Source organism: Dermacentor silvarum, chromosome 5 (genome assembly GCF_013339745.2).
Source record: "Dermacentor silvarum isolate Dsil-2018 chromosome 5, BIME_Dsil_1.4, whole genome shotgun sequence".
NCBI classification, from domain to species: domain Eukaryota; kingdom Metazoa; phylum Arthropoda; class Arachnida; order Ixodida; family Ixodidae; genus Dermacentor; species Dermacentor silvarum.
In genome coordinates this window covers 176,139,489-176,159,874 of record NC_051158.1, presented here as the reverse complement: position 1 = coordinate 176,159,874, position 20,386 = coordinate 176,139,489, and the positions used below count along the sequence as shown (strand labels likewise).

The following is a 20,386-nucleotide window of genomic DNA, read 5'->3' as shown; positions in this document are numbered from 1 at the left end:
AGACTGGAAGAGTGTTCAATAATCCCTTTGGCAAGCATTTTGTCAACATCGCTCTGGATAACTTGTCGCTCAGAGGGCGACACCCGGTATGGGCGTCAGCGAACAGGTGCCGCAGCGCCGGTATTTATACGATGCTTCACAACCGAAGTTTGACCCAAAGAGCGATCGTTCAGGTCGAAAACGTCGGCGAAGGACTCGAGGAGGTGATGGAGCTCTGCGGCGGATTGGGGGTCGAGGTCCGGCGCAATCATCTTTGCAATGTCGTCGGCCGGGGCAGATGCAGAAGGCGCAGAACGAGCACTGGTCGAAGATGTCGCAACAGATAGTGCTGAAATATAGCACTCGCGGGACGGTGACAACGTGGCAAGTGACATCCCTCGAGGAAGTACCTGAGGGCACTGGCCGAAATTGAGGATGGGAAGACAGGTCTGATTGGCTGCTACAGAAATGACGGTGTGTGGGAAGGAGACATTGTGGGAAAGCAGGACTGAAGTCGCGGGAGTGAGGACATAGTCTCCGTCTGGAACAGGTGGAGAGGTGAAAACGGTGATGCAGGTTGCTGCTTGGGGAAGAAGACGAATAAAATCCGCAGAACAAAGCTGAGTTGGGGCTTGAGCAGGAAGGTCAATGGAAAGGGGTAGGTCAAGTTGGACAACACCGGCTGAACAGTCAATCAGAGCAGAATGGGTGGTCAAAAAGTCGAGGCCGAGGATCACATCGTGGGGGCAGCGTTCGAGCACACTAAACAAAACGGACGTTTGGCGTCCGGCGACACTGACACGTGCAGCACACATTCCGAGCACAGCCGGAGTTCCACCGTCGGCGACCTGTAGCAGTCGAGTCGGAGCAGGAGTAAGGACTTTCTTCAGGCGCGTTCGAAGGTCAGCACTCATGATGGAAACTTGCACTCCAGTGTCGATGAGTGCCGTAACAGGCAAACCATCCACATCCACGTCCAAAAGGTTCCGATCAGTAGGCAGGGTCAACAGAGGAATTTCAGGCCGGGGTGCTAGAGCAGCGTCACCTCCCGGAGCTGCCCCAGTCAGTTTCCCGTCGGAGAGCGGCGACGGTAAGCAGGGGACGGGGAACGACGCAGCTGGGGTGAACGGGAGCGGCTACTGTGCGGTGATGATGAGCGGTTAGTCGCAGTGACTCGGGCGTTGTCAGGTGCATCTTCGAACTCGGTGGGGGGCGCTGGCGGGTGAGGATTCAGTGGGGAGCGGCGGTAGGCGGGAAAGCTTGGTCGAGAGAGGGCCGGCCAGGAACTTCGGCAATGGCGAGAGATGTGGCCCACACGTCCACAATAGAAGCAGATGGGTCGATCATCATGTGTGCGCCATTCGGCCGGGTTGCGATAGCTCGGGTAAGGACCGCTCTGGTTCCGGTAAACAGGGGCATAGGCAGCAGACGAAGCGAAGTCAGAACGGTTGGCGGAGCAGATGGATTGCAGACCCACATTGGAAAGTTCTTGGCGAACGACCGATTGAATGAGGGACACGAGCGGCCGGGAATCGTCAAAGCACTGCGTCACTTGTGTGGCAGGAGACGCTGCTTCAATTTCTAGCCGGACTATACGTACGACGTTCTCGGAGGGAGTGGGCTCACGCGGAAGACAAAGGTCTTCACACGTCGATGAAGCAGCGGTGTTGGGTAGGCGCGTGAACTGCTGAACTTTTCGCTTCTTTTGCTGGCTTTTCGCTTCTTCAAAGCGGCGACATTCGTTAATGATCTCATTGACGGTTGTGATGTTCTTATACACGAGAAGGTTAAACGCATCGTCCGCTATGCCTTTTAAAACGTGACTGACCTTGTCTGCCTCTGTCATGTTTTTATCCACCTTGCGGCAAAGAGCCAAGACGTCCTGGATGTACGCCACGTAAGATTCAGTGGACGCCTGTGCACGGGTCCCAAGGTCCTTCTGAGCAGCACGTTGGCGGCCGATGGGCTTGCCGAACAAATCACGAAGCTTCTGTTTGCATTGCTCCCAACTGGAAATCTCTTCTTCATGTGTCTCGAACCAGACTCGTGCCGTTTTTTTTGAGGTAGTATATTACGTTGGCCAGCATAAGCGTGTTATCCCACCTGTTGCTGGCGCAGACCCGTTCGTAATTTGCCAACCAGTCATCGATGTCAACGTTGTCAATGCCAGAAAACATGCCAGGGTCGCGGGGCTGGGTTAGGATGACCGTCGGTGGCGTCGACGGGGCCGCGATTGAAGACTCCCCTTCGGATGACATGGCAGCCAGGTTACGTCCGCTGCGGAGCTCCGTCTTGCGCAATTGAGTACCCCGCACCTCCACCAATAATGTTACGGGAAGGAAGAAGCGTACTGGTTTTACAGATGGGTTTTAATGGCTGCGCAGAGAAGCGAAAATCCAGAATCTTCTTTGTCGTCTCCCAGGGCACCAACCATGTCCTCTTCTTTCCACCTTATGCACTGTGACAATATGTGTGATATAATGATGATACGGTAGAGCCTCCACAGTGTGGTTGCACTGAAGAGGAGGAAGACGACGTGTTGCCGCTTGATATAGCGTTGTCATTTCGAACACCGTTGGCTTCCGTGTAAATAAATTGTAAATAGCCTAGAGCATCAGATACACGTAACGTTATTTGGTGGAGGGGCGGGGTAACGTAACAATATAACCGTGCGTCTGCATACAAAGTTAGGACGTAGTTCAATAGCTCTTCTGATTTTCTTGATGATTCAATCTGATGTTCTTGCTTCAGGTCTCCAAATAAATGCGTACCACATTCTAACATTTTTCTTGGTGGTGCTAGATGCTACGTCCAACCCCGAAAACTTTCACACTAAGCCTTCGCCGCAGTCGTCGCATTGCCGGCCATCCGCCATTCCCGCATAGCCCTCCGGCCTGTTCACTGACGCAGAAGCTGTGACCTCAACGCCCGCTGTTAAGAGGCAGACACAGAGGAACCGCACTCCTTTGCAGTGAGAGCCGGGAAAGACGTCGCTGAATGGCTGACCGAATACCAACGAATGGGCAGGCAAAAAAAGAATTCTCACAGAAACTCCTCTGAGACTTGCCTAAGTATGAGTAAGCATTGTGGCGCTTGCTCATCTGCACGCAGCCCAGTGTCATTATCAGTGTTACGACACTTGACCCGATCAGTACAAACGACAGCGCAGTGGCGACACAAACAGGGCGAATGGCTGCGCAACGTGCATTGATAACGCAAACAAAGCACTGCAGGTGGCGGCGCCAGAAACGCTGATGACGTTCCGACCATCATAAGTCGTTATCGCACTTTAGCGCCTTGTCCCTCCGTGTCGAACCATTATTAACCGTGATCAAAGTACTGCGGCCGCAGCACGGACCGATCAAACAAACTCTGGCACGGCCGCGCGGACCGTTTCTTCAAAGCGATCTGCTAGCAGATAGAGAGTGCCGACTGCTGATTGCTCCTCGTGCTGTGTTTTCGCCGCTTCGCGTTGAAGAGAGACGCGCGGGGCCATATACTGAAAGCGATCTGTGAAAGGTGCAGGGTGCGGCATGTTCTGGGACCTTCGTGAGCGCTGGATTGTCGCCGCTTCGTTCGCATTGAAGTGATAGGCAGCACGAACGTTAAGTCGATCGCTGCTGACAGCTCTATCTTGAAAGCGATCGTCTTACTGACTGACGAAAATGATGGACAGTTTTCTCGTTGCGTAAGCATACAAATATTACGAATTTATTTAATGGGACACGCACACCCAGCTTACGAATGTAGTCTTCTGGTTAGCTGACACCGCGGTTATCAGGTACGAGAGCCACGAGGACACCCAAATGACCTTGAATATTTCCGTTGAAGAACCATAAAACTGATTTGGTGATACCAATGTAAGGAACACTCGTGTCGATCTGAGCCTCGCCTAAAGGACTCCCCTTGCCAGAGAGGCTTGCACCACATATATTGAGGAAATTCATATTTTGCGTAAAGGTAAAGTTTACCTAAAGGTAAAGTTAGCTACATGCTCAATGATCGCTGAGGGAGTATTCAAATTTATCTTGGCCAAGATTATTTTGAACTCGGTGTCCAACGTCACACAGCATTGCCGCGCCTTCGAAGATATTAAAGATTACGAAATAACGTGTTAAATTGGTCGCTTGGCCATTAACACCACGGTGTGAAGTACTGACGTGAGCTGTTCGTCAGGCTTGAGATTAACGAGGCGCCAAATTGTTCGCGAGGAGCTGCTTTGACGGGTCGAACAGGCTCTAAGTATACCTAGAGGAGTGTTTTGCGCTTTGTCCGGATCAGAATGCGGCCGCCACGGTCAGGATCGAACCCGCGACATATAGCTCAGCAGCGCAGTACCGTGGCCACCATGGTGGACAAACAATAAATAGGAGCTTTCTTTGCTTCTTGCTTTGGCGTTTTTACTGCTGCTGCTGTCGCTGTCTTGTAGGCTGCGTCGGGAGGTGGTTCAGAGCGTGAGCGCGGCGGAGAGAAAACGTGACGGGAGAAATTTGTTTGCACCTTTCCATCGCGTCGGATGGGCACAATGCCCTCCGGAGCTCCCTGGGCATCACCATAGTACCCTCTTGACAGCTGTAATTATCCGTGACCCCCTGCAAAAGCATTTTGGAAATTGCAGCGCCAACGTTTTTATAAGGCGCAGCAGTCCAGAGGGCAGCTAGATAGTGTGGTAGAGAGGAGGTAGTGAGAGGAGGCAGACAACGGGTAGAACTTAAGCAGTCCCGAAACGAGTAAATGCTAAAGGCCGATTTATGCTCGTACCGCCCATCGCCGCAAGCCGTACCGCACGCTGGCGGTTCAGGGGCGGTGGGCGGTATGGCTGGCAACGTGCAACAGCGCGTTGGCGTGCTGGCGACGAGCAATATTTTGCCCCGTGCCAGGACTTTGTAATTACGTTTGCCTTCTTATTAGTTATTTTTATTAGCTCGAGCGGTTCGGATGCGCGGGCATCCGCACTCCCGTTTGGTGACACGACGTGTGTCGAGAGCTGGGCGCTGTTCGTCGGAGCAAAGGTGTTCGAAGCCAGCAACTATCGCCGATAGTGGCATAGTTTTGTCGATGTGGATTCAAGCTTCTGCGTCATGGCGAAAACGCGACTCTTGCACTGTCACATTCTGTTCTGCCATCACGTGTGTTGCGTTGGTGCGGTGACGCACTTTTGGAACACTGTGCAGTTATCTTACATGCGCCACTATTTTTGTTTCATTTATTGCTACCGCATAATGTTGCAACTGTAGAGAGGCACTCTAGTTTAATTAATTAGAGCGTAGAGCACCGCAGCGGGAGGTTACACAGCGCAGGCAACACAGGCACACGGCTTCGACCAACTCGTCGCCGTCGTCTTTCTCGAAGCAGTGCATACTGCTCTTTCTTGTTCAGTACAATTATCTCCCCGGAGAAAAGGAGCCGTTCCGGCGACCTACGGGCAGGATAGCACAGGGGGGTCGAAATAAGGCTTTAGCCGCTGAACGTGCACGATGTCGCGCCCTCGGCGGCGCTTATCCGAAGGTGGCTCAAGGGGTTCTGTCATGTAGTTCACAGGAGACGTTTGACTGACCACACCGTAGGGACCCTGGTACTTGGAAACAAGTTTCGGTGAAAGTCCAGGCCTGGTGGCGGGAACCCAAAGCCAGACTAGTGAGTCAGGAGCATAGGGTGCAGGAGAGGCAGAAGTGTCCCAACGGTGCTTCTGTCGCTGCTGGTCTTCCGTAGTAAATGTGCGGGCGAGCTGTCGGCACTCTTCCGCGTGTGCAGCAGCTTCGGACAGGGCAGTAGACTCCGTTGTGTCAGGGAGATACGGGAGGATAGTATCCATTGTGCAGGAATGCTCGCGTCCGTAAAGAAGAGAGAACGGGGAAAATCCCGTAGTGGTCTGTGTGGCGGTGTTGTAAGCATACGTCACAAAGGGTAGAACGCGGTCCCAATTGGTCTGGTCAGATGCGACCTACATGGATAACTTGTCGCCAAGAGTATGATTAAAGCGCTCAGTCATCCCATTAGTCTGCGGGTGGTATGCAGTAGTGGTACGGTGAATTACGTAGCATTCCTTGAGTATAGGGCTTCTATAACCTCAGAGAGAAACACACGGCCTCTGTCGCTGAGCAATTCTCGGGATGCTCCATGGCGAAGTATGGTGTTACGCAGAAGGAACCTTGCAACATCACGCGCAGATGCGCTAGGCAGAGACGAAGTTTCCGCGTAACGCGTTAGATGGTCTATTGCCACAATCACCCAGCGGTTGCCGTCTGAAGTACTCAGCAGGGGCCCGTAAAGATCAACTCCGACGCGGTCAAAGGCGCGTCCTCGGCAAGGCAAAGGTTGCCATGAGGCAGGTGAGGAACAAGGGGTATTGGTTGGCAAGCGAGGCAGGAGCGCACATATCGCCGGACGAGTTAGTACATTCCGCGCCAGTAATAACGGAGTCGCAGGCGTGCGTACGTTTTTACTACTCCTGCATGCGCGCATTGCGGGTCATCGTGAAACGCTGCACATATGTCCGAACGTAGATGCCGTGGGACCACGAGTAACCATTTGCGGCCGTCCGAGAGGCAGTTACGGCGGTAAAGGAGTCCATCACGAACAGCGAAGTGGTGTGCTTGCCGACACAGTGTACGGTCAGAAGAAGGCGCTGATGGGTTGGACAGAAAAGCCAGCACAGAGACAATCCATCGATCCTTCTGCTGCTCCGAAAGCATGTCCGTGGCGGTGAGGGAGGACTCGCATATTGGTACCTTCGAATAATTGGGCTGGCCTGATACAGGGGAGCGGGACAGGGCAGCCGCGTCCGTATGTTTACGGCCAGAGCGGTACAGCCCTCGAATGTCGTACTCTTGGAGGCGGAGCGCCCATCGAGCGAGTCGACCTGAAGGGTCTTTTAAGGACGACAGCCAGCAGAGGGTATGATGGTCAGTTATTACGTCGAATGGGCTGCCGTAGAGGTAAGGGCGGAATTTAGTTATGGCCCAAATGATAGCCAAGCATTCTTTTTCTGCAACGGAATAGTTGGCTTCCGCTTTCGTCAGAGCGCCGCTGGCGTAAGCAACAACGTATTCATCGAAGGCAGTTTTTCGTTGCGCAAGAACAGCGCCAATGCCGACACCACTAGCATCCGTGTGAATTTCTGTCGGTGCGCTGGAGTCGAAATGATGGAGAATCGGGGGTGAAGTTAGAAGACGACGCAGCGTCGTGAATGCGGCATCGCAAAGTGGCGACCAGGCCGAGAGGTTGTGGTTAACCGCGAGAAGCTGCGTCAAAGGCACTATTATGGTGGTGAAGTTGCGGATGAAACGGCGAAAGTATGAGCACAATCCGATGAAGCTGCGGAGTTCTATGGTGGTATTTGGTCGTGCGAATTCGGCGACTGCTTGGAGTTTGGTAGGATCTGGAAGCACACCATCTTTCGAAACAACGTGGCCAAGGATGACTAGCTGTCGGGTGGCGAAGCGACGCTTCTTGATGTTGAGCTGCAGTCCAGCATCAGCGAGGCAAGTGAGAACGCGTTCGAGTAGGAGCAGCTGAGAAGAATAGTCCGGGGAAAAGATGACAATGTCATCGAGATAACAAAGGCATGTCTGCCATTTGAGGCCGCGGAGGATGTTATCCATCATTCTTTCAAATGTGGCAGGCGCATTGCACAGGCCAAACGGCATCACGGTAAATTCATATAGGCCGTCAGGCGTAACGAATGCCGTTTTCGGGCGATCTCACTCAGCCACCGGGACTTGCCAGTAACCAGATCGTAAGTCTAAGGACGAAAAGAATTCAGCGCCTTGGAGGCAGTCTAGTGCGTCGTCGATACGGGGGAGAGGATAAACATCTTCCGGGTTATTTTGTTCGGGCGTCGATATTCCACACAAAAACGAATTGTCCCATCTTTCTTTTTCACCAGCACTACTGGAGAGGCCCAAGGACTGTGGGAAGGCTGTATCACGCCGCGTTGAAGCATGTCGCCTACGTGCTCGTCGATGACACGGCGCTCCGTCGCGGACACACGGTATGGACGCTGCCGTAGTGGAACATGGCTACCGGTGTCGATGTGATGAATGACTGTAGCTGTACGCCCTAAATATTGTTGTTGGAGGTCAAAAGAAGTGCGAAATCGGGTAAGGAGGTCGACGATCTGCGTGCGCTGACTCGGAGTGAGCTGCGGATCAATACACCGAGCAAACGTTCTGTCACATGCTGGCTCAGACGCATAGACAGGAAGAGCCATGGCGTCAACTTGAAGAAGAGTCGAGTCATCGGGCACATCGTCGAGAAAGCCCGTCTCAAATTCGTCAGCAGACCCGAGGCACTCGCCATGTCGTAGGCTTTCTGGTGGTGTGCATGTAACGTGCAGCGAGTTATCCTCACGCACCTCGATTCTGAAAAGCATGTCTTTTTCGGACTCGGGCCGGGCTCGGGCCGGGCTCAGGCCTAAGAGAAATGGCTGGCAGGCCGGGCCGGGCGGTAACATAGATTATTTCCGGGCGCGGGCCGGGCCAGGGTTTCACCATAAAGCTTTTGGCCGGGCTCGGGTGGGCAGCCCACCGTAAAAACGGGCCCGGGCCGAGCCCGGGCTGAAAAAATAGGCCCTTGCAGTGCTCTAGGCTCGACTCCCACATAAGCTCGAGGGTTCGACCCCAGCCGAAGGTCGTGGGTTCGAGTACCTGAATTAACTCTATCTTAATTAACATGATGGCGACGGCGACCCTCGCGCTATCACAATTGTTGCGTGAGCGTTTGCATATAGGTAAGACACGACGTCGTGTCGGTGTAGTGGAGGAATTACTACACGGAGTCCTGACCACGTACAGTTCTGCGTCGACGACACGGCTTTTCGGTCAAGGACGTTCAAAGTCGACTGAATGGTGAGACGTACAGGGTGTTTCATTTTAGCTGCACCAAATTGTTATACATTGTCTGTCGCAGATAGCACAATTCTAATCCTTGATCTAAACTACTTCCACAAGAAATCCAAATGCCTAATTGAATACTTAACATGATTACGCTAATACACTTTGTAAATAATTATTTTGCGGCACATGTCTTTATCTACAAACTGTAGCTGGTGAGTTTCCAAAGTGTAACCACTTCGAACGAATTTTCTGGGCTGCGCTGACGGAACGCTAATGGAATTCTGGAACGCAGATGCATTTCGTCGTACACTTTGAAAGTTGATATCTCGAAACTGGTTCAGTAACTGACGTGCACTACAACGCAAAAACGCCCGTGTGCTTGCGTTGTAGTGCACGTTAAAGAACCCCAGGTGGTCAAAATTAATCCGGAGCCCTCCACTACGGCGTGCCTCATAATCACAACTGCTTTTGGCACGTAAAACCCCAGAAAGAAGAACTCACAATTCGTTCCAAGTGGGATACGCCTTGCGAACTCACCGGCTATAATTCATAGATGGAAATATGTGCTGTAATGTAATTCATTAAGAAGCTTTTTAGCATAAGTATGAGAATTATTAAATTAGGCATTTTGATTTCTCGTGCAAGTTGTAGCGAAAGAATTGGTCCGCGACGTGAGACGGAGACGACCATTTATTGGAACATTGAGGCGAAAACTGACCGATTCTGGCCCGTGCACGTGCCCTCGATCTACTTCAGCTCGTCTTCATACGGGTTCGGCACGCTCTTGGTTGCTCCGATCCGATATTTTTCCACATCCTCCCGGGCGGGCAACATCAATAGGATGCTTCGAGGGTGCAGAGTTTTTGCACCGGACGATTCACCATTGAACCATTAGCGGAGAAAGCTCGAACTATGCAGTCTCTTCCTGGCAGTAAATTATTCACTCAGCTTAACTTCCAGTATGTTGCGTGTTGTTGTCATCTAGCACTAGTACTACGTCACCAATCTGTAGCTAGGTTAAGGGGCAGCTTGGTCGGTTATGTGCTGACCGTAGCAGAAGCTCGCCTCCCTCTCCTGCAAAGTTCGTCTCTTATGGCACGTAAAGTCCCTATATAATAAAAGTACCGCCATCCTTTGATCAACGCCGCTTGTCTCTCTCCTGTATATCCGATTGGACGATGATAGCGCGCGTTTTCACTTCGTTATAATTTTTTTTTCCATTTCAGAGACATGTTCAAAGTCTCTGAGGTGATCTGAAACCGGTTGATCTGACTTCGCAGCCGACGTTCTGCCAATCGACGATTGTTGCTTCCGGATAGTAACCCAGGCGGTGCGACCATCAGCGGCACTTTATAACGCCCATCTTGCTTGGAGATTCCCTGCTTAAATGAAGGCAGGTGAAGGTCGCTCTCGAGGTTTCAGTAACAGGCGCCGTCAATCCCGTTGGCCTCGAGACGCCACATCGACAATACGTTGGGGTTCCCTGATACAGAGTTGTCACTCGGTATCAACAGTGCACTTGATGGGGAGTGGTCGTTGGACTCCAGAGGGCCTTGTAGCATCTATCCAAATGCAATGTCTACCGCTGTTACCCTTGTGTTGACGCGATCGATTTTCCCAGTCGAAACATTTCAATAGGCATCAGATTCGATGGGGACACTTATCTCGCCTGGTTGCCATGCATGTATATGGTTGAAAGCTGTCAGCCACGTTGTACTCCCGTTCAACAAGCAGCTGCAAATTGGTTGAGCGGTGGACTCGTCACGGCACGGTTCTCTGGACTCGTTAACGCATCCAAATTTATCGCAGAGTCGTTAAACTGGCTGCGCAATCGCACGCATACACGCTCGGTGCAGAGTCGTCTTTGTTACTTGAATCCTCCGAAGGTGATGAGGGAAAGTTCTTTACCCACGACCGTGCGCCGAAGAAGGCTTGCCACATCTGCACGAATGTATGTACACTGATTGCCCCTGTCCAGCAGTACTCGCACAAAGAGTCGTCGACCTCCGGATTCGGCCCAAACATGGCCTGTCTGCATCAATACAGCCGCAGATCCGACGTGAATATTCTGAACGGTTGTCACGTTTTGCCCGGGTGGCGAGGGTTGTCCACGTAACGCAGGGTAGTCAGTGTGTGGCTGCGGACACTCAGCTGGCCTTGATTGGTCACATAGAACTAACTTTCAGGTGGCGTCGCTTGCAAGTATCACACGGGAGGCTGAGAAATTTCCTACACAATCTGGTTATGTGATCATGTGATTGCGCGTTCCACAGCAGATGCAGCAATTGGCGTACTGCAGCTTTGACCGCTTTTCCTCAGTTGATAGGTTGGTGTTGCAGAGAGCGATGCCATGATCCTCGCTGTTGCAAAGTGGGCATGCGGGTCGAACGTGCAAAGTATACCCTGTTAGTGCGGACGCTGATGGTTTGCTGACACTGAAGTGGATCCTGCTTTTGTTCTAAAGGAGCGTGAATGCGACTGCAGCCGGTCCTCCTCCCGGATTTCCACTTCGATGCGGAGATCTCCTTGGCCAGTCGCGTTCTGTATTCAAGAGTTTCGGCGATACTGGATGCGCGGTCGTCTTCCATAGCTTTCTGCCTGTATACTATGGCGAGGTATTCTGGGAAGCATCGCATCAGGACACGACTCAATACCACCGTGTACTGGTCTAGTGAAACTGCAGGGCCTTCTAATGCACTGACGTTGGAGCTGCACATTGTTGTAAAGCAGGCGGAGCTTCCAGACATCTACAGAGCTTTTTACGGGGCTCAACATGAGGAAATAATTGACGTGCTCATTGGCAAGGAGGCCTCGGCGTCCGAAGCGATCCGTGAGTGTTTTGATTGCTATGTCGTAGTTTTGCTCGGCTAACCGGATACCTTCGATAGCCCGCTTCGCGCTGCCTGTTAAATACGTGAGGAGGTACTTGAACTTTTCAATCCGCAGCAGCTCGTTGTTCTGGTGGATCGTGGCATCAAAATAGTCCCAAAAAGACTGCCAGCCACGCAGATTGCCATTAAATGTTGGTATCTGTAGCTTCGGTAGTAGAAATGAGCGCTGACGCTGCTCTCTCCCCTGGCCCGCTGTGTCACCGGAGCTTGGACGTTCGACGTTGCTCGACCAGGATCCAGCTACTTGAGCCTGCGTTCAGGTGGTCCTCTCACGCTCTTTCAACCAGAACTTGGCGCGCGACACGGCACAGAGAACCTCTTCGTTGTATTCGTGTGCCGTTTCGATTTCCCGCTTGATGTTTTCTTCGTCGGTTGCCACAAGAATGACGTCGTCGAGCCTCGACAGTACTACCTCCTTGTCTGTGCGGTAATCCATGTGCCCGGTAACTTCACAGGCATCGGGATCCGGTTGCTGCAGCGTTCCATTAAGAGCACTGCGGCTCGCTTGACATCAGCTGTGATGACACCGCACTTCTTTAGCATCTGGTCCGAGTTCGCCATGCCTGTGACGTGGTCTCTGAAAGGGTGGATACCGGTTTTCGCGGCACCAACAATGTAGCGAAAAAACTGGTCCGCAGACTTGAGCCGGAGACCACCATTTATTTTCCCATTGAGGCGAAACTCACTGATCGTGGCCCGTGCCCGCGCCCTCTATCCACTTCAGCTTCCTCGTCTCCATACAGGTCCGGCACGCTCCTGGTTGTTCTGATCCGCTATTTTTCCACAGAAGTAATGGCCGCCTCATTGAGTAGTTAGATTCAGGATTAGAATTGTGCTATCTGCCACAGGTAATTTTTAAAAGTTAGGCGCAGCTAAAATGAAACACCCTGTATATGGATTTCGCTTTAAAAAGGTTGCAGCTCGAGCTGATGCGTTGAGCGAACAGGGTTTGAAACCAACCGTCGAAAGAACTGGTTCAGTGCGTATGTCGCACTGTGTATGCGCTGCTCTTTATTGGACCACTTTGACAGCAACTTGGGTCACTGGGTGTGCGCTGTCTTCAGTAAAAAAAGAAAAGAGAAAAAAACACCTAAAATGTTTCAGTGTTGGGCGTAACCTAACCCACGTCATATATATTCAGCCTGCTCTAAATGTATAAAATCAAACGCGCAACACGCGGACTTCGCTCTGCTGCCCCCAGATGTCACAACTTCGCCAAAAAAGAAGTGCGATAGATGAGTTCATCTTGCATACACACCTTATTCATGACGCGTTTCGGCGGCGGTACTATGGTGTGTCGCTACATTGCTTCAATCCTAACCGTATTGGCGTTGACATCCATCGTGAGATTGGTTCTGCCGTAATTTTTTTAGATTGCCTGTATTTCTCAAAACCTAGACTTCACCACATCAGACAAGTAACAGGTTTTTTGGCGCTTTCGCGCACGTTAATACCGATGGCGATATTCTTTTACTTACAGCATTGTGAATCCTAGCGATGCCACCGTAGCACGGTCCGAATTTGCTTTTTCCGTCTTTGCATTCTCCGCCGCTTTTGTCACTTTCAAGAATCCGCGAGTGAATATCGTTGGTGTGAAGTATGGTAACTGTAGTAAGACGGTCTCCATTTGCGTCTATAATGCCGAGGTACATGCATAACACTGAAAGATGTCTGACGGAGAACACGCGCATGATCACAGCGGTGGAGTGAAGCAGAACGTGATATAGAGAGAAAGCAAATGCTTCTTGTACAATTGTTTCCACATATTTCCAGCATGCGAAACAATGGATACGGCGGCCTCGGTTCCGAAACGATCGAATGCGGCAAGTGGCCGAGGATACATTGTTTTAACGTCCCAGGAAGCACGCAGCTCGATAACAGATGTCTACCTTCCAGCTTGATCTAGCCAAGGCCACAGCTAGTAGCCTTCTTTTGTAAGCTTTACTCCAGACCTAGACCTCAACAAGTTAGCTGGTAGCTCAGCTGATGCCCCCTCCTGTTGCAGCTAGTTGCCATCTTGGGAAGCACTGCTGTAGCTGCGGTGTAGACATTCAATGTTCCGTCTTGTTTCAGCTTCGATAGTTTGTTCTACTTACGATGTTTAGGATCCTGGTATGTTGAATTAATACTTTACACATCACTACAAAAGCCCAAGCAAGGCAACAACCACAGTAAAGTTTTCACTTAGACTGTGGTGAGTGTATTTTTTGTTCCAAGTGAATTTTCAACCAGATGAGCTGTTGTCAAGCCCTTGATTTCATGTCACTGTAAAATTGAACAAATAATAAATTGATAATCATTTAAAGCAGTAATATATAAATTGCAACAACAGATTTTTGTCAATAGATAGCACCAGTACTGAAATAGCTATCCCAACGTTGACAAAGAAATGGATTTGTGCTATGCATATTGTTCTCCCACATCTTCCTTTTAAACTGCAAGAAAACAGATTTTGCCTAAGCCCGTGCAAGTGTAAGCATTTGTAGGGATCAAGCAGCATCAGCACTCACCAAGTTTAATGTGTACAAAAATTGGTAAGGAAACATGATTGGAGGTTTTCATACAAAGTCGGACGTCTGCCACTACGCCTGTATGGCTGAAAAATCAACTTTTTGTTGAGACTTTTACCTTTAGGAATTTATTATATGACTTAAACAAGTGTTGAAATTTAGTCTACGTACACACGGAGTGCATATAAAACATTGCAGTCCACTCACTCTGTTCAACCATTATCAATGTTTGAGCACCATGCCGGTAAATTGTTCCACACTTTCAGAGTCAGAAAGGACCACTGTTTTGTGACACTAGTGAATCAGTATTAGCAAATGATATCATGCATGTAGGCTATAGCAGTGCACTTAATAAGCAAGTCTGTCTTAAATACTGCAACAAATGTACGCTGCTCTTTCCCTTGTTCCACAGGCCATGAGAAGGTTGCACAGCATGTGTACTTTATATGCCAGTAGACTTGCACTGATATGAAAATGCATGGATGTATATGCACAAGCCACATATACCATTTCCGCAAGCAAATATAGCAAAGAAATGCCGCTATCAGCTAAGGTAAACTGTGCTCTTAACAGTTGCATGCAATACTAATGGCAGCAGAACTGAGTACAAGTGTGTCGAAAGTGCATATTAAGCAAGATAAAACAGCATGCAGAAAGGCTGTTTCCTGTCTCTAGACAGGCACAATCTTCCATAATGGCTGATAGATGCCTAACAGAGCAGTAAAAAATGCACCTTATTTCATAAATACAAATGTGATTCAGTATGGTGCCATGAAAATGACTAATACAGTGGGCCTTTAGCAAATGGAACTTCTTTACAGAGGACTTGAAAATCTTAATTATCAATGCAACAAAAATGAAATTATCTGATTTAAAATGGTAATGAAAATGTTTATGAAGCGGGTACACGGACCAATTAGCTTTTTTTGAGAGCATCACTAAATGCAGTACACTTGATATTCAAATAAAGCAAACGACACAGAGAAAGAGCAGGCTAAGACTAGGACTGAACTGTAATCTGAAAAGGCAGCAAAGGTGCATTCACAATGCTCTCCTTAATAAATATTTCCAGTAACCAATGTTTTTTAGACCTATTTTGCCTAAATCATGGCTGCAAGAACTATACCATTCTCACAACAGACAAATCTGTTTTGTGGTGCTTTCAAAAGTTACAAATTGTAAATATGAAATTCCCACCGAACTGTGGCTCGCCTACCACTAATAGCTCATTGTGGGCCCTGGAGTAATGTCTGGATTAGGAGGCTTAATTACCACTTATGCTAACCGGAAAGGCTTCATTTTGACCCTGGAATACTTTGTTGTAATCCTCTACTGACAACTGTGACTCCCATGCAGAAAGTTGGTCAATGAGATCACGAGTACGGAACTTCCTTTTTTTTGTGCCACCGATGCAGCAGCTTACACAGGGATTGGCAGGCTCAATGGTTTATAATATTATGGATGAGTTAAAGCAAGACAACAGTCTAAAACAAATTGTGCATCAAAGTCATTACTCTCTTTTACAAACAATCAGTGCACAAATGAGAAATTCATTAGGCGAGTACAAACACAAAACCTTTATGTTCCACTTTTGTGCATTTCTAGATAATTGCAGACCCTACAATTATGACATAGAGCCTGAATTTCTCTAGTGCCACATATAATCATTACATCAAATCCTATGCAGCTAGTTTAAAATATACTCCAAGTGCAGGACTGTTTTAGACGTGAAGCAGGAGACCATTTATATCACCAAAACCATAGTTGGAATTCATGAGGTGTCCAACAACTCAAACACGAATCAGTTGGACAGTGTATTTGTTGACTTCGACCTTGTCACTAACAGCCATCAAATGGAACCTTCCAATTTTGGGCTTCTTTCTTATGTGCAGGAGGACTCTCTCCCCAGTTATCCTGTCGAGTGTTGAACCATCTCTGTTTTTGCAGCTTCGTCATAGTGTGTGTGTATGTATCAGTTGAGTCTGGTGCCATGAGACCGCAACATCGACTTTTGGTGACATGAATGGACTTCTGTTTCACGTCTGAAGGCAAACTGCACTTCACGAATATTTTGAGCTGTCACACTAAAACAGTAAAGCATTATTATTACTATTTCTTCATTATTAAACAAGAAATTGAGGCTCCATAGCTTTACCAAACACGCAGCGCCGTCGCCGAACATTCCGAAGACGCCGACCGCAAGACTTCTGTCCAAGAAACGCAAATCTATCAAACAGAGACAAACTGGCCAAAAAAGGCTGCTACTGGAGTCATGGCACATTCAGAATACGGCGCGTAATATAAACCCCCGCAGGGGCGTCTGCGCAAGCAGGCGTTTGGTGAGTTGCGCCACCACGTACCCGAGCACATGGGCGTTGGACCCTCCCGCTTGTAGCCGTGCGCGGCTTAGCCGTGTCTGGGGAAAGGGGGATCCTGGGGGTTGAGCCGATGCCGGGTGTTTGGACCTTTAAGGCCTCCCGGCGGAGGCAACACACCTCTTCGGCCATGCTTCACATAGACGGCACCTCCGGGCTGACCCACCCGGGGGAAATCGGTAGTTGCCCTTTCCTATCCTCCTCTCCAATCTTCGTCTTTCTCTCCCACTTTCAATCTATCCTGTCTTCTTTTCACTTCCTTTTACTTCCGACTTTCCAGGCAGCGAGGGTTAACCTTGTGTGGTGCAACCAACCTTGGCTGTACATATTTGGTTATAGTAGTGGCGTACAGCTGGCGTTTTGCAGGACCTGTCTTTTCCAGGTCCTGCAGCATCCCCTCGTTGGGCTCCATGGTGGGTGGCTGGCGTCGCTGCCGAAAAATTCTATACCTATGGCTGAACAATTCCCGCTACTCCCTGATCGCCGTCTGAAAAGAGGGCGCACCGAAGATGTGTTCCAGTTTTTTGGACGCCAAACACAGAATCTCCCCCGATTTCATGTTATTCACTCTGAAAATTCAGACACATCAGTACGTACAATTTCACCTTTCCTTGTCTCAAAGTCTTTGACTGGTATTTTTGGAACAGGCTACAAAGCATCCAGGATGGCAAGCGGGGATCTCCTCTTGGAGCTCCGTGATCTCAAACAATAAGAGAAACTGCCCAATCTAGTATCATTTGGAGATGCCCAATTAACAATAACCCCACACCGTACTATGAATACCACCTGTGGTGTTGTCTCAGATGATGACCTGTTGCAGCTGAGTGAGGCTGAACTCCTTGAGGGTTTCAGTGATCAGAATGTTATCAATGTTAAACGGATTAAAATGAGGCGAGATGGCAAAGAACTCCTGACCAAACACCTAATACTTACTTTCAACTCAAGTGTCCTGCCCGAGTCCATCGAGGCCGGGTACATCAAGCTTTGTGTTAGGCCATACGTGCCAAATCCCCTTCGATGTTTCAAATGCCAGCGGTTCGGCCATAGTTCGCAGAACTGCCGAGGCCGCCAAACCTGTGCGAAATGCAGTGCTCACGAACACTCCTCCGAGTCTTGTGAAGGTTCTCTACGTTGTGTTAACTGTGATGGGGAGCACGCCGCATACTCGCGGTCGTGCCCATCTTGGAAAAAAGAAAAGGAAATACTGACAATTAAGGTAAAAGAAAACATAACTTTCAAAGAGGCACGAAGGCGGGTTACCTACCTGTCGAAAACCAGCTTTGCCGATGTGACGCGTCAGGGGGCAGCGTCGCAGCGGCTTCCGGCTGCTGTCCGGCCCATGCGTACTGAGCCGGCGGTGAAGCCATCTGCTCCCTCGGCGAATGCAGCTAGCGCTGCTCCGCCACCCCAGCAGAAGGGGCCATCCACCTCTGGGCTGGTGGCCTCCAAGGTCTTGTCTCTCGAGACGAGGCCTTCACTGCGAACAAAGCGCTCTCAAGAGCGGGTGTCCAGCGCTCCGCAAGAGCCGATGGACACATCTTCCAGCCAGACGGCGCAGCCAGCGCCAAAGGAGCGGCGAGAATCTCTCGACCACTCCAAAAAAGAAAAAGCCCGCATCACAGGGCCCGACAAGGGCTCTGTAAGTTAAGTTAGTGTTTTTACACGAGACAGACAGCACAAACATCGTCTGCAACATGGCCACACAGATACTACAGTGGAACGTCAGAGGACTACTTCGTAACCTGGACGACATCACAGAACTCATACATAAATTTAATCCGAAGGTGCTGTGTGTCCAAGAAACACACTTAAAACCTGCACAGTCCAACTTTCTCAAGCAATATGCCATTTTCCGTAGAGATCGTGACAACGCTTCTGCATTGTCCGGAGGTGTAGCCATAGGTGTAAATAAGTCTGTTGCTTGCCAACAGTTTGCCCTTCACACGCCTCTCGAAGCTGTATCTGTGCGAGCAATTTTACTCAACAAGCTTATAACGATCTGCTCCATTTACATACCACCCAACCATCACCTCAGTAAAGCGGAATTTTACAGCCTCGTCGACCAGCTCCCAGAACCATACATTATCACTGGGGATTTTAATGCTCATCATACCCTTTGGGGAGATTCACGATGCGACGCGAGAGGTCGACTCATTGAAAACTTCCTTGTTAACTCCGGTGCGTGCCTCTTCAATAAGGAGGAACCAACATATTACAATATCCATCATAATTCATATTCATCAATAGACCTGTCAATTGGCTCTGCCTCACTTTTCCCTGACTTACAATGGCATGCAATTAAAAACCCATTCGGAAGTGATCATTTCCCAGTAACCCTAAACTTAGTAACCGAACATGACTCTCTTCCCCATGTCCCTCGCTGGAAACTGGCCTCAGCTGACTGGGAATGCTTTAGGGAATCCACGTACTTATCACGAGATTTTATAAATAATTTTACAATAGATCATGCCGTATCATATTTTACTGCTTTTATCATTGACGCCGCTGAGAAGTTCATCCCTCAAACATGTGGCACTTCATTTAAAAGACGGGTCCCCTGGTGGAATAACGATTGTAGACAGGCACGAAGGAGACAAAATAAAGCTTGGGGCAAACTACGTCAATGTCCTACAGCTGAAAACCTCATAGAATTTAAACATGTTAAATCCCAGGGAAGAAGGACGCGAAGACAGGCTAAGAGGGCAAGTTGGGAAAGGTTTCTCTCAGGTATCAACTCGTATACTCAAGAGGCAAAAGTATGGGACAGGCTAATGAGGCTAAAGGGAAAAGAAATCCATCCGTTGCCGCTAGTGAACGACGAAGCGAACAGCTTGGAAGACCAAGCTGACGCTCTTGGCGAACACTTGGAGCGCGTGTTTAGCTCAAATAATTATTCCGAGGCATTCCTAAAGCACAAACATATCGCAGAACGCAAGGCTATTGACCGCAAGTGCAGACAGAAGGAACCCTATAACATGCCTTTTAACATCGCCGAATTGAGAGCCTCCTTGACTGCATGTCGGAGCTCTGCACCTGGACCCGACAGGATCATGTACGACATGATCAAACACATTCACAGTGATACCCAAATAACGCTACTCGCACTTTTCAATGCTATATGGGCTGCCGGGTACCTACCTACTGCATGGAAAGAATCCCTTGTCATTCCGATTCTGAAACAAGGTAAAGACCCCGAATTAGTAACAAGTTACCGCCCAATAGCCCTCACAAGTTGTATCTGCAAACTCTTTGAAAAAATGATCAATCGTCGCCTTTTACACTTCCTTGAGTCAAACAAAATCCTTGATCCATATCAGTGCGGCTTCAGAGAAGGACGGTCTACAACGGACCATCTCGTGCGCATCGAAGCAAACATTCGTGATGCCTTCATACATAAACAATACTTCCTATCCGTGTTTCTCGATATGGAAAAGGCGTACGATACGACCTGGCGTTACGGAATCCTACGCGATCTGTCGGCAATGGGCATCCGCGGTAATACGTTAATTATTATTGAAAGCTACCTAGACAACCGCACATTCCGGGTTAAAATAGGTAATGCACTGTCGCGTCCATTTATACAGGAAACTGGTGTACCCCAGGGAGGCGTGCTCAGCTGCACACTGTTTATCGTGAAGATGAACACACTTCGTGCCTCATTAACACCGGCTATTTTTTATTCTGTCTACGTGGACGATATACAAATGGGCTTCAAGTCCTGTAACCTGGCCGTGTGCGAGAGACAGGTACAGCAGGGGTTGAACAAAGTGTCTAAGTGGGCAGACGAAAACGGG

The 20,386-nt window shown here is 49.5% G+C and overlaps 1 protein-coding gene across 1 annotated transcript in view; it reads right to left on the bottom strand.

The window, feature by feature from the left end:
• LOC119454601 (protein 5NUC-like) overlaps positions 1–13,247 on the bottom strand; it is a 134,007-nt gene extending 120,760 nt beyond the window's left edge. Inside the window, exon 1 of the mRNA XM_037716492.2 lies at positions 13,186–13,247. The gene's annotated coding sequence lies outside the window, so the exon portion shown is untranslated. The remainder of the gene's footprint in view (positions 1–13,185) is intronic.
• Positions 13,248–20,386: the final 7,139 nt, after the last annotated feature.